Source organism: Capsicum annuum, chromosome 1 (genome assembly GCF_002878395.1).
Source record: "Capsicum annuum cultivar UCD-10X-F1 chromosome 1, UCD10Xv1.1, whole genome shotgun sequence".
NCBI classification, from domain to species: domain Eukaryota; kingdom Viridiplantae; phylum Streptophyta; class Magnoliopsida; order Solanales; family Solanaceae; genus Capsicum; species Capsicum annuum.
Window position 1 is genome coordinate 71,734,647 of NC_061111.1, and position 21,712 is coordinate 71,756,358.

Genomic DNA, 21,712 nt, shown 5'->3' on the forward strand with positions numbered 1-21,712 from the left:
ATCAGTTTTAGAGTCAAAACCATTTTGAAAAGGATTTCCAAAGGTGACTTGGCGCACCAGATTATGCCAAGTGGCGACTCTGAGTTTTGAATGTAAAAATAATCCTTTTTAAAAGTAAAAATTCTTCTTTTGTCACTTAACAATAAAACCCTTTCGAAACTTACAATACAATCTTTTCGGGAGTAAGAAAAAGGGGTGTGACAGCTCTGGCGACTCTGCTAGGAACTTTTCAGAATTCAGGCTTATTATTTGGAGTCGTATCAGCTTTGTTTGGCACTATGGGTGTATAAACATTGTTTGTGATTATTGTTTGTGTTATTGTTATCACTGTTGTGCATTTCTGTGCTATTTGTTTATAGTTTTTTTTCTTTATATGTTACCGCTTTATATTTGGCATCATTTGCATAATTTGAGTCAATTCTTTCTGCAACAAGTCCCGAAGTGCACGTCGTGTGCACGAACTCTAGTTGAGTCACCCTTATTTTAGGGGGGGAGCCGTTGGATGTATGGAGTAGGTAGAAAGCAAAGCAGCCACTATTGACCATATGCTCCCCCAAATGGCCTTGTTAGTAAACCACAACGTAGGTCAGCCTTTAGGTCATTCTTATGTGCATCATATTGAGACCTAGCGGGGCCCACACGGTTCTTTGTAGGAGACTCACCGTTAAAGCATCCCCATGTGCTAAATGTTGTATCTTTGAGGATAATGTGATCATTTGATGGACTGATTCGGAGAAAGCATGTGTTAGAAGTAAGGTGTGCTTGAAAAAAAAGAGAAAAAAAAAGAGAAAAGGTGAATCAAAAAAGAGTTTCGTAGTTTTTAGGTTCTTTATGACTTTTTTTTTCCACGATTCAAAAATTCAAAAAAATAAAAAAAATCAAAAAGATTTTCCTTTTGTTTCCTTTAGCAAGCTTCACAATTCGAAAACTCCAAAAAGATTTTTTTAGGGGCTTTTTATAAAAGAAAAATTCAAATAAAGGTGGTAGAAGTTTTGTACATTTCATTTAACAAAAATACCAAAAAGATTTTTTCTTTCATAGCTGTTGGTGTCATTTTTTATGTAAAGTGTCGAATTAAAAACTCAAAAAAAAGATTTTGTTATGTTGTTCATCACGTGTCTTTGATCGTGTCTCAAGTCAGGGTGTCATCTGTTATTTAATCATTAATTGTTCAATCTGGACGAACTACGCACCCCTGATTCTCCTCTCTCGGGAGTGAGATACGTAGGCAGCCTATTGTGGGTTCGGGGATCTTATTTCAAAAATCCAAAAAATAAAAGAAAAAAAAATTCTTCACTCTTCATTTAGATTAGGTGTCTCATGTATATCTTTAAAATAAACAACAAAAATAACTATTTTCCTTTAATAAGTTCAAGTTTCATTTTCGTATGAAATTCAAAATCGAAAATTCAAAAAAAAAAATATTTTCTTCACTCTTCATTTAGAGTAGGTGTCTCATGTACATCTTTAAAAGGAAACAACAACAAAAAAAATATTTTCCTTTAGTAGGTTCAAATTTCATTTTCGTATGAAATTCAAAATCAAAAATTCAAAAAATATTTTCTTCGGTAATCATAGATTTCATTTTGTACAGTAATTTGAAAAATTCAAAAAGATTTTCTTCACTCTTCATTTAGAGTAGGTGTCTCATGTACATCTTTAAAAGAAAACAACAAAAAAAAATATTTCCCTTTAATAGGTTCAAGTTTTATTTTCGTATGAAATTCAAAATCAAAAATCCAAAAATATTTTCTTCAGTAATCATAGATTTCATTTTGTATAGGAATTTAAAAAACTCAAAAAGATTCTCTTCACTGTTCATCTAGAGTAGGTGTCATATATGTCTCTAAAAGAAAAATACAAAAAGGTTTCTGTTTAATAATTTCAAGCTTCATTTTCCTATGAAATTCAAAATCGAAAACCCCAAAAGATTTTTCTTTGGTAATCATAGGTTCCATTTTGTATAGGAAGTTTAAACCTGAAAAATACAAAAAGATTTTCATCAATTCTTTTGACAAATTGTTATTTTCTTTTTTTTTTCTTAAAGTTTCAAGAAAAAGAAAAAAAGAAAGGAAAAAGAATCAATTGGACATTTTGGCAAGACTTCAAGAACTACACACACCTGATTCTCCCCTTTCGGGGGTGAGATACGTAGGCGCCCTTCTTGGGTTCAGTGATCTTTTTTTTTTTTAAAAAAAAAGGTTATGAAAAAGTGTTGAACTCTAACACATTTGTTGTTTTTTTGTTGAGTCAGTTTAAGGTGGTTGGTTTGTGGCATTTTGGATGGTCCTTCACATCATACCAAATCCAAAGGGTTAGTTGTATCCAACAAAGATATAGAGAGTGACATCATGGATCAAACAAAGAATCAGGAAAATAAGAGTTTGAAGCAAGAGATTATGAGGCTAAGACAACAAATGACAAAAATGCATCGAGTTTGGGCTAGTGGGTTGCCTCCTCCTCCATTCCCCGGTATTGATCCAAAAAATACCTCGAGTTTTCCACCAAAAGCTCAAAGTCACTTTTCTACTGTTGTTGATGCACCGCAACATGAATCAAAATTCATTCTAAGCCAATAGCATCTCAACACTTACAATATTTTTCCTCTAGCTCCTCGGTATAAGCCTACTACATTTACAACACCACATGTCGTTTGTGATCTTGTTGCTCAATCCTCTACTAGGACTTCCACACTGGCTCGTACAACGGTTGTGCATCCCCATGCTGCTAGTGAACTTATATTCAATACTTTTGGTGATCATTGTTATACTCCTGAGACTGCTTTTAAGTTAACTGAACCACCAAAATTTCTTAACATGAAGTCCAGTGTGCCAGGAAATTCAGAGAAAATGGTTGGAAAAATGAAGAGTGTAGAAAATGCTATATAAAATTCTCTAGGACCTACGGGTAAAGAAGATGTTTTATACAAAGCCTGGGGCATGCCTTCAAGTGCTAACCTTCCTCTAATCTTTGAGATGTCCAAATTTGAGGAGCAAGATGGGCATGAGAAATACGTGAAACATTTGGGACAATATTGCAATCAATTAAGGGAACCTGGAGGGAAGAGAAATGAGAAAGATGACACTGCTATTGTAGTTAAAGAACGGGCACATCCAAGAAGACGACGTCGTCGTTGCCGTCAGTCTTAAGCCCAAGTTCATACCCAAGCTCTCCATAATCACTCTCAAAATCCAATATACTCTGTTTCCCGACCTCCATATCTAGGATATTGCGCACAACCATATGTTCAACTCCTTCCTTACCCACAATGGCGCGCACCAAATCTTCAAAGTCATCCTCCAATTCCACAAACATACCAAAGCCCTTCTAGGCCCGACGTTTGATCCAAGTTAAGTAATTAAATGAGGTAGAAATTGAGGGATAATTTCACACTAATTAGAGAGTCGTATGTCAGTTTATTTCAGAGATTGGCACAGCAAGGCATGATCACTCCTCTCCTTGGGTATACTTTTGACCCAAATTCAAGAAGTTTTGATCCTAATGTAGGATGTGCATATCACTCTGATGTTTAGGGTCACAGTATTAAAGATTGTCGTGCTTTGAAAAGAGAAATTGAAAAGATGATTCAAGACAAATTGATTATGGTGCCGAACATTGACGGTGAGGAAAACTCTAGTCATGAAGATATACAAACCAGTGGCTAAGATATCAGGCCGAGCAATTGAGAAGTCACCCCTCTCCTTACTAGGAAGAGGTCTGGTAGTTTGTTTTGTTTTATTTTCTATTATCCGACTTATTCCAGGGTTGTAGTTCAGGATCTATCTTGTTTTGTCCATTTGTCATTATGTTCAAACCTTCTATCTTTTATTTTAATTAAATGAAGTGTCCCTTTTTCCTTTGTGTTTTAAATGTGTTGTTTTTTTTTAACATAGTACATTTTAGGTTAATTCTAGTGATATGACATGCTAGCGGAATTTTCAGCCTGATATTAAAATTCAATTCAAGAATGAACATTGAATCAGAGGGTTAAAGTTAGAAAAAGAGAACATCTGAGAAAATAGTAAAGTGCTGAGACATTTGGTGATAAGTTAAAGCCTTTTCTGAAAATAAAGGCAATTATTTTGAGAATCACATGAATAACTTGGTCATCAATTGAAAAACATAGCTCAATTAGGTTAAACAATGTCTGTTGATCCTATCAAGAGGAACAGATTAAAAATCAACTCCACGAAAGCATGAGTCATTCAATGTGAGAGATGTATAACAAATATAGAGTTGTATGTTTGATAGGTATAGAAAAGAGGTGACACACATGCTCGGGGTAAGTTAGTGTTGTAATATATTTCATAAGTGATGTTGATCATGCACTGTCACATTGCATGCTAGGTACTAGTATTTTCAAGGAATGATATGACGAAAATATTTTATTCTGCTATCCAAACATTGTGTCATCCTTTGTTTACCCATTTGAGCCTTAGTGTTATTTTCTTTTATACCCCTCTTTTGGAATTAAGATAAAGACAACAAATCTCAAAACAAAAGTATCAAGCAAGAGAATAGAGTCAGAAAGTTTAAAAAAAAAGAAAAAAAAATGTATCCAAGAAGGAAGAAAAGAGTGTCAAGAAATTAGAGTCACAAAAATCACAAAGAAAAAGAGCCAAAAGAAAAAAAAAGAACAAGTCAGAATCAAGCAAAAAAAAAAAGAATGAGCTGCTAGAACTACGCATGACCTGATTCTCCTCTTTAGGGGGTGAGATACGTAGGCTGCCCTACTCTGAGCTCGGTCCAACCAAATAAACAATTTGGAATTTCCCAGTCAAAAGAAACTGGGATATTAGTTAATCCTCATTGTTTGAGTCGATTCCAAAAGTTGTAAGTCCTATCCCACTTCAAGTGTTGTTTGGTCCTCATGCCATCCTTTCTTTCTAACCCTATCCAAAAGCCAAGTTACAACCAAAGAAAGACCTTCGGATCAATATTTGAGAATGTTAAGGCTAAGCATGCAATGCAAATGATAACGTATTTTAGGAACTACTTGTCTTCCTCAGTATAGGGAATCAAGAGAGAATTAAAAATGAGAGAGTCTTATTGAGGAAAACCCTCATGGGCACCATAAGGCAATAGTAAGTTGAGAGAGAAAAATGAGAGAGTCTTATCGGTGAAAACCCTTATGGGCACCATAAGACGACTGTGAGTTGAGAGAAATAAAAATAAGAGAGTCTCAATGGTGAAAAACCCTCACTGACACCATGGGGCAATGGTGAGCTGGGAAAAAGAAAATGAGAGAGGCTTGTTGGCAAAAACCTTTCAAGGCGCCTCTAGCCGAATGAGGTCATAAATGTAATTCACATAAGGAAGCAACTCAATTTCGAGATCATTAACTCAATAACAATTGGTAGAAAGTTTTGGATAGAAAGATCAGGCAGTTTATCCGATATGCATGGCATAATCATTAAAGTTGACTATCATTTCTAGATAAATTTTTCATCTCTTTGTTTCAAACGGGGACATTCATTGTTTTTTCTTTCTTCTCTTTATTTTTATTTTGTTTTCTTGAGTTAGTGGTCCAAATAAAAGTCATTGTCATTTTTCTCTTGTTTTTGAGTCATGTCCAAATCAAAACAAGTGAGAAAAGATTTCAAAACTGGCTACCAACTTCTTCAATTGCACAAAGCAAGACAAAGTCAACATATGAAAGAGACATAATTGTGAGCTGAAGAAGGCATGCAAAAAGTTTTGTCAACAAACAAGCTGGGAAACTCATGAAAATACCAAGGTTTAAAGGATTTATCTGAGAAGCATGACAAAGCAGAGATACTGTATTTATTTTGGAGTCACTCTTAATAATCTGAGTTTGGGTCAATGACACGACAAAGAAGGGGCAAATGCCAACAATCTGAAACAAAATAAAGGGAATGAACACTAGAGCAAATGCCTGGAAAGCCAAGTGCTGCAAGCTACCACTAACTTTTTAACTGACAAATTTTATTTGTTGAAATAGAGGCAAATTTGCTTCACTTAATTCAGCTACCATTGAAAATACACATTCGTGGAATTTTACTTTCTGTTCAGGACCCTCCTGAGAAATGAGATTTTACTTTTTGTTCAGGACCCTCCTGAAAAATGGGAATTTACTTTCAGTTCAGGACCCTCCTGAAAAATAGGAATTTACTTTCAGTTCAGGACCCTCCTGAAAAATGGGACATTACTTTATGTCCAGGACCCTTCTGAAAAATGATATTTTACTTTCAGTTCAGGACCCTCCTAAAAAATGGGACTATACTTTATGTTCAGGACCCTCCTGAAAAATGGGAATTTACATTCTGTTCTGGACCCTCCTGAAAAATGGGATTTCACTTTTTGTTCAGGACCTTCCTGAAAAATGGGATTTTACTTTATGTTCAGGACCCTCCTGGAAATGGGATGTTACTTTTTGTTCAGGACCCTCCTAAAAAATGGGACTTTAATTTCTGTTTAGGACCCTCCTGAAAAATGGGAATTTACTTTCAGTTCAGGACCCTCCTAAAAAATAGAAATTTACTTACAGTTCAGGACCCTCCTGAAAAATGGGACTTTACTTTATGTCCAGGACCCTTCTGAAAAATGAGATTTTACTTTCTGTTCAGGACCTTCCTAAAAAATGAGACTTTACTTTATGTTAAGGACCCTCCTTAAAAATGAAAATTTACATTCTGTTCAGGACCCTCCTGAAAAATGGAATTTTACTTTTTGATCAGGACCCTCCTGAAAAATGGAATTTTACCTTATGTTCAGGACCCTCCTGAAAAATGGGATTTCACTTTATGTTCAGGACCCTCCTAAAAAATGAGATTTTACTTTCTATTCAGGACCATCCTGAAAAATGAGATTTTACTTCATGTTCAGGACCCTCTTGGAAAATGGGATGTTACTTTATGTTCAGGACCCTCCTGAAAAAAGGGCTTTTACTTTATGTTCAGGACCCTCCTGAAAACTGGGAATCTATTTTATGCTCAGGACCCTCCTGAAAAATGGGACTTTACTTTACGTTCAGGACCCTCCTAAAAATGGGATTTTACTTTCTGTTTAGGACCCCCCTGAAAAATGAGAATTTATTTTCTGTTCAGGACCCTTCTGAAAAATAAGATTTTAATTTCTGTTCAGTACCCTCCTGAAAAATGGGACTTTACATTCTGTTCAGGACCCTCATAAAAATGGGATTTTACTTTCTGTTCAGAACCCTCCTGAAAAATGGAATTTTACTTTATGTTCAGGACCCTCCTGAAAAATAAGAATTTATTTTCAGTTCAGGACCCTCCTGAAAAATAGGAATTTACTTTCAATTCTGGACCCTCCTGGAAAATGGAAATTTACTTCAAGTTCGGGACACTCCTGAAAAATAAAATTTTACATTTTTGTTTAGGACCCTCCTAAAAAATGAGACTTTAATTTCTGTTCAAGACCCTCCTAAAAAATAGGAATGTACTTTCAGTTCAAGACTCTCTTGAAAAATAGGATTTCACTTTCTATTCAGGACCATCCTGAAAAATGAGATTTTACATTCTGTTCAGGACCCTCATGAAAAATGGGATTTTACTTTCTATTAAGGACCCTCCTGAAAAATAGGATTTTACTTTATGTGCAGGACCCTCCTAGAAAATGGGATGTTACTTTCTGTTCAGGACCCTTCTGAAAAATGGGACTTTACTTTATGTCCAGGACCCTTCTGAAAAATGAGATTTTACTTTCTGTTCAGGACCATCCTAAAAAATAGGACTTTACTTTATGTTCAGGGCCCTCCTGAAAAATGGGAATTTACATTCTGTTCAGGACCCTCCTGAAAAATAGGATTTTACTTTTTGTTCAGGACCTTCCTGAAAAATGGGATTTTACTTTATGTTCAGGACCCTCCTGGAAAATGGGATGTTACTTTATGTTCAGGACCCTCCTGAAAAATGAGATTTAAATTTATGTTCAGGACTCTCCTGAAAAATGGGATTTTACCTTCTGTTAAGGACCCTCCTGAAAAATGGGATTTCACTTTATGTTCAGTACCCTCCTGAAAAATGGGATTTTACTTTCTGTTCAGGACCATCTTGAAAAATGGGATTTTACTTTATGTTTAGGACCCTCCTGGAAAATGGGATGTTACTTTATGTTCAGGACCCTCCTGAAAAAGGAGATTTTACTTTATGTTCAGGACCCTCCTGAAAACTGAAATTCTACTTTATGCTCAGGACCCTCCTGAAAAATGGGACTTTACTTTATGTTCAGGACCCTCCTAAAAAATGGTATTTTACTTTCTGTTTAGGACCCCCTGAAAAAATGGGAATTTATTTTCTGTTCAGGTCCCTCTTGAAAAATGGGATTTTAATTTCTATTCAGTACCCTCCTGAAAAATGGGACTTTACATTTTGTTCAGGACCCTCCTAAAAAATGGGATTTTACTTTCTGTTCAGGACCCTCCTGAAAAATAGAATTTTACTTTATGTTTAGGACCCTCCTGAAAAATAAGATTTTACTTTCAGTTCAGGACCCTCCTGAAAAATGGGAATTTACTTTCAGTTCCGGACCCTCCTGGAAAATGGAAATTTACTTCAAGTTCGGGACCCTCCAAAAAAATAAAATTTTACATTTTTGTTCAGGACCCTCCTAAAAAATGGGACTTTAATTTCTGTTCTGGACCCTCCTAAAAAATAGGAATGTACTTTCAGTTCAGGCCCGTCTTGAAAAATGGGATTTCACTTTCTATTCAGGACCATCCTGAAAAATGAGATTTTAGTTTCTATTCAGGAGCCTCCTGAAAAATGAGATTTTACTTTCTGTTCAGGACCCTCATGAAAAATGGGATTTTACTTTCTGTTTAGGACCCTCCTGAAAAATGGGATTTTACTTTATGTTCAGGACCCTCCTGGAAAATGGGATGTTACTTTCTGTTCAGGACCCTCTTGAAAAATCTAAACCCTCCTGGAAAATGGGATGTTACTTTCTGTTCAGGACCCTCTTGAAAAATGGGATTTTACTTTATGTTCAGGACCCTCCTTGAAAATGGGATGTTACTTTATGTTCAGGATCCTCCTGAAAAATGGGATTTTACTTTGTGTTCAGGACCCTTCTGAAAAAATAGGATTTTACCTTCTCTTCAGGACCCTCTAGAAAAATGGGATTTCACTTTATGTTCAGGACCTTCCTAAAAAATTGGGATTTTACTTTCTGTTCAGGACCCTCCTAAAAAATAGAATTTTGCTTTATGTTCAGGACCCTTCTGGAAAGTGGGATGTTACTGAATGTGCAGGACTCTCCTGAAAAATAAGATTTTACTTTATGTTCGGGACCCTTCTAAAAACTGGGATTCTACTTTATGCTCAGGACCCTCCTAGAAAATGAGACTTTACTTTCTATTTAGGACCCTCCTGAAATAGGGGATTTTACTTTCTGTTCCAGACCCTCCTGAAAAATAGGATTTTACTTTCTGTTTAGGACCCTTCTGACAAATGGGAATTTACTTTCAGTTCAGGACCCTCTTGAAAAATAAGATTTTACTTTCTGTTCAGGACTGTCCTGAAGAATGGGAATTTACTTTCAGTTTAGGACCCTCCTGAAAAATGGAACTTTACCTTCTGTTCAGGACCCTCCTGAAAAATGGGATTTTACTTTCTGTTCAGGACCCTCCTGAAAATGGGCTTTTACTTTCTATTCAGGACCCTCCGAAAAAAATGGGATTTACTTTATGTTCAGGACCCTCTTGGAAAATTGGACATTACTTTCAGAAAAATGAAATCTTTCTTTATTGTAATCCTTATTTGAGTTAGTTTTGTTCTGGTTTTGATTTTGATTTCAGAAGGGGCTCCATAGAACAGGGTGATGAAATTGTAAGTTAGTAGACTGCCTGAAGAACAAGGTGATGAATATTAAAAGTCAGGAGCCCGCCTGAAAAACAGGGTGATGAAGATGAAAGCCAAGAAATAAGGTAAAGAAATTGAAAGTCAACAAATTGAAAAATAGCAATTCAGCAGCCCACCTGAAGAACAGGGTGAGGAAATTGAAAGTCAAAGCAACAAATTGAAGAAATTGCAAGTCAGGAGCCCGCCTAAAGAATAGGGTGAAGAAACTCAATCCAAAAGTTCAAAAGAAACTGCATAGATAGGATTTTTGTAATTTTATTTAGGTGTTAACTTGTAATTTTTATTTCTGATGTAATAACAGAGCCGCGGACCAGAACCTCAAGGGGACCTCACTCAACTCTCCAACTCGATATAGTCTATCTCCTTCCCAATCCTTTGAGATACTTGTCACTTGATTCCCTCATAACTTGGGTAGGTAGGATGTCCTAAGTCCAGACTCGGTTGTTCTGCCTCCTTCTGTTTTTTGCTTTGAATAATAGTTGGGACAAAATTATGTCTCGTTGTCTACTTCTTTGACTGAAAATACTTCATGTTTACATTCAAAGGGGGCATGCTGTAGACACCTAATTTTGTCTCTCCGAAAGATTAGTTTTCACCTTTTTACCTTATCCTATCATGTACTCTCAACCATGTAATTATCCCTCCATAAAATGACAAAAATAACAACCCCTAACAATTTTTATCTTATCGTTACAAACTTTATCGTCACACCATCCCATACCTCTACCCTTACCTACTCTACCTTGCCACGTGACCATACCCCCCTCCTTATATTTTTTTTACACGGTGCAAGCTTGAAGGAAAAGAAATCTCACACCAAAAGGGATATATACACATATGGGCCCCACCACTAAGGGTGGCCCACTGGAATATACAGAATATACATATAATATATAAGGATAGGACACTACCAGGGCTTGGGGGAAAAGGATTCACGCCTCACACAATTAGGGGGAGCACAATATTCATCAGGTGGGGCCCACAGGGAAGCAGAGACAGCTTCTTCTCCAGTTTACCATTGGAGGACTCACAAGAAACCACCATTAATGCACACACTACACAGATACAGACCATAAAGAATAACAACACAGTGAGATGGCGAGAAGAGAGTAGATCAAGAGAGGGCGGCGAAGAGAGAGAGTAGAGTACAGTAAGGGTAAATTGAGAGGATGAAGAGAGTTTGAACAAGGTTTGGTCAATTTCTGGATAATCTCTGGCGAAATCTCACTGGAAGTGACCCATGTTTGTCGTTACTCGATCTAAGCTCGTCGGATTTGGCCTCGAGCTCACCTGAACTGGTTTCTCTTTCATCGTCTGATCGTTCCATCATGAAATAGCCAAAAACTCTTTGTTTTTCTCTGATTTTTGGGGTGAATTCGGTCGAGATGTGTTAGGGGGTCACCAGAATTGGTTTTCGTTCATCAATCGGATCGATTTAAGCCCCCAAAAATACCGAAACTAGCGTTGGTTCTTGGGATTTCTATATGGGTTAGCTCCTTTGGAATTCAGTATGAGTACCTCTCATTTCTTTACAAGACTGACCCCGTTTGGTTCGATATTTCTTCTTCATTTCTGTTTGGAAATTGGGTTTTCAATTAGACTACGAGTTTGAAGTGGATATCGAGTTGGGGGTTGCCGTTTGAGGTTCAATCGGGGCATTTCGAGTCTAGCTCTATTTTCTAATGACACAATCCGACATATAAAAGTCCATTTAAGGTCCAACTCTATATCTTCTAATTTTACTTTACTATACGTGTTTGATTTGCCTGATGTGTGGTTGAATTTTGGTGACATTAATTTGGTGTTCGATTTCGTTGAATAGATGGTTGTGGATTGTTGAGATAACTGTCTTGAATCATTGGAATTTGATATAAAAATGGAATGTGGGGTTGGATGGTAGGAATTGATAAAGAATGAATATTGTTTTGATTTATTGTCGTTGGTTATTTTGAAGCAAATACGAATGTTTGACTGGGTAGTATCATGATGCGCCGATTGGTTTAGGCAAATGTAGTTTGGGTAGGCAAAGTTTATAATTTGTGATTTTATTGAACGTTTGAAATATTGTTTGAATGATTGAAATTTGGGTGAATGATTTGGTTTTCTAGTATTAAAAAACTGTATTCATTTGGCCGGGGAATGCCTCGAAGTATTTGTATTAATTTGTTCGGAGAATTTCTCAAAGTATTTTGTATTCGAAAGACGTTCGTGACGAAGGCCCAAGGCGTCGGATAAAGCCGGGGAGCGTAGTTAGGCTTAATATAGGTTAGATAAGATTTATTTTTGCATTTTTATTTATTTTGGGGTTGTAATAATTGGACTGAATATTATTTTGATTTTGAACTTTGCTTGATTTGCTTGTTGTTTGTTTTTATGTGGTTTATACATTTTATAATTTCAAAGTTAGTCGATACACTCCACCAAGCGACCGTGGTCGAACCACGGGATCGAGGGGTGCCTAATACGTCGAACCACGGGATCGAGGGGTGCCTAATACCTTCCCCTCGATCAACATAATTCCTTAGTCGACATCTCTATTCGCGGATCAATTTTAGAGTCAAAACCATTTTGAAAAGAATTTCCAAAGGTGACTTGGCACACCAGATTATGCCAAGTGGCGACTCTGAGTTTTGAATGTAAAAATAATCCTTTTTAAAAATAAAAATTCTTCTTTTGTCACTTAACAATAAAACCCTTTCGAAACTTACAATACAATCTTTTCGGGAGTAAGAAAAAGGGGTGTGACAACTACTTCACCCTCAATGAGAGGTCTTAGGTATTAATCGGGGCTTCAATGTGGGTACTAAACACTGGATGTGAGAAACCAACAAAAATACAGTATGGATATAGATTAGAGATTAGAGATTAGAGATAGATATATTATATGAAAAAGGCTCAAATATGCCATCAAATTATTAGAATTGACTCATTTATGCCATCCGTTATAAGTTTGGCTCATCTATGCCACAACTTTTAAAAGTTTGGCTCATTTATGCCACGACGTACAAAAAATGTTCATTCATGCCATTATCTTGTAACGGTTGTTTGTATTATTTTTGCCATATGGCCTCTTATTAGAAGTCCACTCATCAAATCTAAATCAACCAATATTATTTAAAATCAAAATTAAAAATCGGACCACCAAAGAAAATTTGATCCACACCATCAAAATAAAAGTTGAACTCATTAAAAATAAAAATCTGACTCATTAAAAATAAAAATCTGCTTCATTAATTGTGTAGGATTATGTTTTAATGAATTTGATCTTTTATTTTAATTTTAATAGTATTGATTGATTTAGATTTGGTGATGTGGACTTCTAATAAGAGATCATGTAGTAAAAATAATTTTTTGGAACAGTCATTGCAAAATAATAGCATCAATGAACCTTTTGTAACGATAATAACATAGACGAACCAAACTTTTCAAGTCGGTGGCATAGATGAGCCAAATTTATAACAAATGACATAGATGAGTCATTTCTAATAGTTTGGTGACATTCTACATTTCTTGTTTTGCTACGAAATAATGATTTATAAATATTGATCAAATTGTTATAGAGTTAGAATCTTGAGAAATAAAAATTGCTACATCATTGTAACACAGAGCAAATATTAAATTACAAAAATTTGCATTTTATTTTCTTTCTGAGAAAAAAGGAGAAGGTGAGAATTAAAGAGGAGGAGAATTAGGTGAAGTAGGTGGTGTGGAAGGTAATGGAGGAAGACACGGTGCGGAGGAAGAAGGAAAGATGGGAAGGTGGAAGGGAAGGTGATGGAAGAGGAAGGGAAGATGTGGAGGAGGAAAGTAGCTATATAAGATTAGTTTCTGTTTAGTTGAATTATATATCCAAATCTCTTCTCATTTTCTAGTCTGTCATATTAGCCATTTTAAAAATTTTCAAGAGAAATTAAAAAAAGTCTAAGTTTATCTTGTTAGGCATTGTTTTGATTTATTTATGTTATAGTATATCAGGGTTCACAGTTTCGATAGGAGATTTCGAAATAACATGGTCTCCAAATTACGTAAGTACGTCAGCGGACGACCTTATAAGAACAATGATGTTGGATAAAGAATCAGATAAATGCTAATTAGTTTTTTTTTTTTTTATTTGCAGCTTCTTCTTCTATTCTTTTTTTTCAGGAAAACATGTTTGACTAATGTTTTCTCTTGTTCAGGTTCAGCGATAGGTTCGAAAGATACGTATTGGTTCGGACAATTTGATATGAAGATTAAATTAGTACTAGAAATTCGGCAGTCATCATTGTGGAATTTTATATGCATTACAAACTTATACTTTTGCATGCTTCACACATGCATCTTGTGTGCCTCATGTTCATCTTGTGCATCACACGTGTATCTCGTGTGTCTCATGTGCATTCTGTGCATTACACGTACATCTCGTGCACCTCATGTGCATTTTATGCATCACAGGTGAAACTTGTGCATCATACTTTGCACCAATTGTTGAGCCTAGGGGCCCTACTATTCAAGTAAATTGTTGGAGTAAAAATGACTTTCTTAGCATTCTTTATTTTTTTGAAAATCGTTTACACGAAAATGATCTCTATGTTCTTTTAAAAAAAAATTAAAAAATGAATCGTTTAGAGCTAAACAATTTGCTCTTTTTGTTAAGTGTGTGCAAATAATTTTTCTTATTATTTTTATTGCACTATTGCATTGATCAAGATTGAAAAAATAAAATAAAAAGTGTTTCTTGTGATAAATACTTTTTTCGGCTCTCAATTCGAAAGATAAATACTTATTCAGTAAATTTGATATGAAAATTAAACTGATATCGAGAAACTTAGCAGGCACTATAGTGACATATCATATATGAATAAAATTAAGATTCATGTACTTTACAATTCGTACTTTGTTTTTATATCAACTTTTTTAATAAATACAATTAACTACTGCAATTGTTTTTGTATCAAAGAAATCACGATGAGATTGATTTCGAATTCCAGGGAAATGTGGATGGGAACCAATCATCGTTCGAACAAATGTCTTCATTGGTGGATTTGGTTTTAGAGAACAAAAGATCAATTTATGGTTAGATCTAACACAAGACTTCCACATTTATTCTATTCGATGAAACCTTCGTCAAATAGAATAAGTATTTTATTTCCTTATGCGTTGATATTATAAGAATTCACAATTAGACATATATGCCAGTATTTAACTTTATTCTTTTATGGACAAGTTTGTGGTTAACTAGATACCTATTAGAACATATAGAAACCACGTAAATAAAGGAGCTAGGTATCCTCTTAGTCAACCATTAGAACTTATTATGAGCATATGGAATGGAGAAGCTTGGGCAAAAAATAATTTCTTGTTCGGTCAATTTGATATGAAGATCAAATTAATACCAAAAAATTCAGTAGGCACAATAGTAGCCTTTTATGTGTACAATTAAAAAATTAAAATTCTTGTACTTTAATTACTTTTATTTATTATTTTTTAATAAATTTGGTTCACTAATGCAGTGGTATTCATATCAACCAAATCATGACGAGGTTAATTTTGAATTCCTCGAGAATAATGTTGAAAAACCTATAATTCTTCAAAATTATGTCTTCGGTGGTGAAATTGGTGAGAGAGAAGAGAAACTTAATTTATGGTTTGATAGTGTTGGGTAATGAGTCTTTTTTCCTTCCTAAGTAGATAAATAATGGGAAAATTTCAGAAATAATAACTATAAAGTCTTAATTGTAACTTTTATAGCAACAATTTCATAATTACGAAAATAGCAAATTGTATTTCGTATTTAAGTAAACTGTTGTTATACAAATACATATATAACAAGATTTACGGCCCTTGTTTTACTCAAATTAGTTGAGTTAAATAAGGAATAATTTTTCCATCTAATTAAATTTCAATAAATTACTATTATTTAAATTAATAGATTCCTTTTCCAAATCAAACTCAAATATGAAGATTATTATTTCCATGATCTTCAAAATTTTAAAATATCATTCTCTTATATCTCTAATATTTTTTCTTGTTAGTATTTTCATTTTTTATTTTTTTTAATTTTAATTTCTTTTTCTTTTCCATTTTTTCTTTCCACTTTATTTTCTCTCTTCTACTTCTCTCTCTTTTTTTTTTCCTTTTTCCTTTTTTCTTCTTTTTTCGTTTCTTTCCTTTTCTCATGTTTTTTTTTCGTTTTCTTGTTCTTCTTCTTTTTTTAATTTTTTTTTTCGCTTTTGTTTTTACACTTCTATTTCTAGTTTCTATTTCTCCTTCTTCTTATTTTTTCTTTTTCTCTTTTTTTTTTGAATTTTTATTTTTCGTTTTTGTTTTTTTTTATTTTTTTTACTTTTCTATCTCTATCTTTTATTTTTAAAAGACAAGTATCCATATCATATATACATATTCAAAAAATATACAAAATAAATAGACATACAGATCTGCATATGTATTTACGGTAAAAATATATACATATATATCTGCATATGTATTTGTAGAAATACATATCTGACTCACATGTATATATAAACATATAGGACCCAAAATCTCTATAAAAAAATGACAGTTATATATATATACATACAGGTAATAAGAAATGCATGATATATATCTTAAACAGTAAAAGAAAACAAATAAGTACATATGTTACCCTTTAAAATGACATAGTATGTACAGTTCAAAGACAAATTCAATGCCATATAAAATACATATAGCTCTGCATATATATTTATAGAATACATAGCTAATCCATATGTGTATTCTTATTTTATATGAGTCACCTTTGTATTTCGCAAATACATATGAAGATATATAGTATAGTTATGTTTGTTACTATTTAATATGAATATGATATATATTTTGTAAATACATATGTATGTTTTGTACTAAAATACATATCCGATCTATATGGCTATGTATTTTGTATGTTTTTTTACTATGCGTATGTGATATACATATTTGTCTTTTCAAAATAAAAGTTAGAGATAGAAGAGTAAAAAAAGGAAAAAAAAATAAAAAAAATAAAAAAAACAAAAAAAGAGAAGTGAAAAAGAAAGAAAGAAAGAAAGAAAGAAAGAGAAATGGAAGTATAAAAATAAAAGAAAAAAAGAAAAAAATTAAATAGAAAAAAGAAGAACAAAACGAAAATAGAAAAAGAAAAAAAAGATATGAGAAAGGAAAAAAAGATGAAAAAGGAAAAAAAAAGAGAAATAGAAGAGAGAAAATAAAGTGGAAAGAAAAAAATGAAAATGAAAAAGAAATCAAAATAAAAAATAAGATGAAAAAAACTAATAAGAAAAAAAACGTAGAGATATAAGAGAGTAAAAGACAGTAATAATGTTTTATATTGAAATCTTGAAGATTATGGAGATAATTATCTTCAAATATGAAAAAGAAAAAAAAAAGAAAACAAAAAATAAAAAAACAAAAATGAAAAAAAAGAAAAGAAATAGAAGGGAGAAAATAAAGTGGAATTAAAAGAATAAAATGAAATAATAAAATAATAAAATAATAAAAAAAGATGAAAAAAAAGGTAAAAGATATGGCTATATTTTGGGGGGGGGGGGGGGGGGGGTGAAATAGTGAAGTGAAAATAGAAAAATGTAAAGTAGTGAGAGTAAAACATGCACTTGCCTAGTTAATGAGTAAAATAATGCTACTCTTGCTATAAACTGTAATTTTATAAAAGTGTTGCTATTTATTATAATTATAATCTTAAGTATGCTAATTTCTGTAATTTTTCCATAAATAAAACTCAATTTGGACCAACCCACTTTTGTCTATAAGCCCATTACTATGGGGCATATATTTAAATCTTTTTAGGTCTTATTTCACTATCCACAAAGAGAGTTTTAGTAGCAACAAAAGAGAGAAAGTGTGCAGATTTTCATACTAAAATTTCAGCCATAGCTGTCAACTTCAAATTGTGATTTCCCTTTCATTTCTTGTTTGATTGAGCAAATTTTTGGACAACTTATTTTTTTCATCACAATATTTTATTAGAAACTGACAGTGTTAGGTTTGGTGGCCTGTAGCTTCTGTTTTTCATCCCTAAACAACAACTACATTTTTTGATTTTTTTGCTCATTTTTATCCTCTAGTTTTGGTGTTATGTTGTTGTGTTGTTGCTCATTGTTTAACATTTGTTTGGTTTCCATTTTGGAGAATAATATTGTAACTCTTGGTGATTATAGTGGAGGTTTTGGTCCCATAATTTTTTACTCTTCACATTAAAGGGATTTCCATGTAAATTTGGTATCTCTTGTGATTGATTTTATTCTTGTCTTATCATATTTATGTGATTGATATATTTTCTGCTATATTACTATTGTGCTTGGGTTTGCTTGTCTACTCTTGGTTCAAATTGAAAGGAAAAGTTTAGACTTGGGTATTCTTCTGCTGCTACCCTGTCGTGCACTTTGATAGTGCTAACTTGCCTAACCCACCAAAGTGGTATCAGAGAGTAGGTTGTTGTTGATTTTAGATTTGAATGATGGATGCAAATATGATCAAAATGGTGTGTTTGAATGGTAGTAATTATCATACTTGAAAAGACAAAATGAAAGATCTGTTTGTCAAGAAAATGCATTTACCTGTGTTTGGGTCTACTAAACTTCAGTTCATGACATATGAGGATTGGGAATTTGAGCACTTACAAGTTTGTGGTTATATCATACAATAGATTGAAGATAATATTAGAAATCATATTGTGAATGAGACACATATTAGAAGTTTATGGGACAAGATCGAGATACTTTATGCTTTGGAAATCGACAATAACAAGTTATTCCTGCTTAAGCAATTGATGGATATCAGGTATAAAGAAGGAAATCCTATTTCTGATCATATAAATGATTTTTAGGGTATCCTTGACTAGCTTTCCGAAATGGGTGTAAAGTTCGATGAAGAAATTTAGGGATATTGGCTTCTTAATACTCTACATGACTCTTGGAAAACTCTTCGAGTTTCTTTGACTAATTTTGCTTCTGGTGGTGTTGTAACTATGAAATATGTTAAGAGTGGTGTCTTGAATAAATAGATAAGAAGAATATCTCAAGCCTCATCTTCTTCATCTCTATGCTATGATGTTTTGGTTACTGAAGAGAGAGGGAGAAACAAGTTCGAAGGTCCGAATAATAGAGATAAAAGTAGAACCAAGTCAAAGTCTAAATTCAAGAATGTTACATGTGACTATTGCAACAAAAAAGGGCATATCATAAAATATTGTTACAAGCATAAAAGAGATATGAAACAACAAAAGAAAGAAGACAATAATGAAAATCGTGTTACCGTTATTTCTAATGATGATCTTCTTGTTGCTTGTGGTAAGAATGCCATTAATTTTGTTTGTGATAAGTCTAGCTGGTTTGTGGATTCTGGTGCTACTTCTCATGTTACACCAAAGAAGGAATTATTTTCTTCTTATACTCTAGGTAATTTTGGAATGTTGAAAATAGGAAATAATAATGAAGTTAAAGTACTTTGCGTTGGAACAGTTTATTTGGAAACTAACAATGGTTCCAAACTAGTTCTCAATAATGTCAAGCATGTTCTAGATGTCTGCTTGAATCTGATTTCTGTAGGAAACCTTGATGATAAGGGTTATGTTAACATCCTTGGTACTGGCCAGTGAAAGCTTACTAGTGGTTCGATGATTGTGGCTTGAGATACAAGTTTTCTAACTTGTATGTATTTCAGGGCTCCACTTCTAGAGTCTCAGTAAACTTGGTGCAGAATGATAATTCATTAGAGTTATGGCATAGAAGGTTGAGTCATATGAGTGAGAAGATGATTGATAGTTTGGCTAATAAAAATTTTCTTTCTAGAGTAAAACAAGTAAAGTTGAAAGAGTGTGTTCATTGCTTAGCCGGTAAAAAGAAAAAGTTTCTTTGTAGAGTCATTTGCCTTCAAGAAAGCTTGATTTATTAGAGATGGTGAACTCTAATTTATGTGGTCCTTTTAAAGTAAGGTCTCATGGTGGTGTACTTTACTTTGTGAATTTTACTGATGGTCATTCTCGCAAACTCTAGATATTTTCTTTGAAGTTCAAGGATCAAATACTTTATGTGTTCAAGGGTTTTCCAACCTTGGTTAAGAGGTATACATGGAAGAAATTGAAATGCATCCTCTCAGATAATGGTGGTGAGTATATTGGTCCTTTTGATAGATATTATAGAGAGCAAGGTATTCAACATCAAAAAACTCCTCCAAAGACTCCTTAGTTAAATTGTTTTGCAGAGAGGATGAACAAAACTTTAGTTGAGAGTGTTAGATATATGCTTTCAGATGCTAAGCTGTCATATTCCTTTTGGACAGAAGCACTTAATACTGAAACTTATGTTATCAATTTATCTCTTACTATTTCTTGAATGGTAATGTTCCTGATAGAGTTTGGTCTAATAAGAATGTTTCTTATGATCATCTTAAAGTCTTGAGGTGTAAAGCCACTCTGCATGTTTCTAAGGATGAAAGGTCAAAGTTGGATATTAAAACTAGGTAGTGCATCTTCTTGGTTATGGTGTTGTGTTCTTTGAAGACCAAACAATTGAAGATTTTGACAAAGCTGAGAAAGTTAATTCTTAGAGTAGTGAGAGAATAGTTGATATTGATCTAGTTCCTTTGCCTACTGCTCTTGAAGAAAATCTTCATGATGATGAAAATCAAGTTGATAACGAAGATGATGATCATGTCCAAAATAACCTACAAGATGTTGTTAAGTCTCTAGTGCAAGTTGATATGGTTGATTAACAATCAGTTATTGATGCTCCAGAGAGTTCTCTCAGACGATCTATCAGAGAGAGAATACCTTCATCTCATTATTCTCCCAGCGAGTATGTACTCTTGACTGATGGAGGAGAACCTGAGAGTCTTGATGAGGCCATGAAAAGTAAGAAAAAGAAAAGTGGTTTAATACTGTGGAAGATAAGATTAAATATTTGCATAACAATCATACCTTTGATTTGGTTAAGCTACCTAAAGACAGAAAAGCTTTGAAAAATAGATGTTTTTTTTGGGTGAAACATGAAGATGGTAACCCAGTTCCACAGTATAAGTCTAGATTGGTTGTGAAGGGATTTAACAAGAATAAAGGAGTTGATTTTGATGAGATATTCTCTCCAGTTATGAAGATGTCATCCATTTGTGTGGTTTTAGGATTACTTGCAAGTCTAGATTTAAAGGTTGAGCAAATGGATGATAAAACTACCTTTCTCTATCATGACTTAGGTGATGAAATTTATATGGAGCAATACAAAGATTTTGAAGTCAATGAGAAAGAGAATTATGTTTGCAAATTGAATAAGAGCTTTTGTAGTTTGAAACAAGCTCCTAGGAGTTGTACAGGAAGTTTGGTTCCTTTATGAGTCAACAGGTCTTCAAGAAGACTACTTCACACCATTGTGTTTTTGTCCAAAATTTCTCTGATGGTGACTTTATTATTGTGTTTCTTTATGTTGATAACATGCTTGTTGTAGGTCATAATTCTAGCAGGATTCAAAAATTGAAGCAAGAGTTGAGCAAGTCTTTTTCTATGAAAGACTTAGGATCAATAAGGCAGATTCTTGGCATGTAGATTATCTGTGACAAAAAGGTCAAGATATTGTGGTTATCACAAGATAAGTATATTTAGAAAGTACTTTAAAAGTTCAACATGGATAAGGCTAAGATTGTTAGTACACCTTTAGCTATGCACTTCAAATTGAGCACGAAGCAGTATCCTTCCAGTGATGATGAGAAGAAAGATATGAAGAAATATTCTTATGCTTCAGCCGTTGGTAGTTTTATGTATGGAATGGTTTGTATAATACCAAATATTTCTCATGCTGTTGGTATTGTTGGTCGTTTTCTTTCTAATCCGGTAAGAAAACAGTGGAATGTTGTGAAGTGGATTATGA

The 21,712-nt window shown here is 33.6% G+C and overlaps 1 pseudogene; it reads left to right on the plus strand.

Moving 5' to 3' along the window:
• The first annotated feature begins 13,561 nt into the window (after positions 1-13,561).
• Positions 13,562-15,490, plus strand: LOC124897772 (annotated as a pseudogene).
• Positions 15,491-21,712: the final 6,222 nt, after the last annotated feature.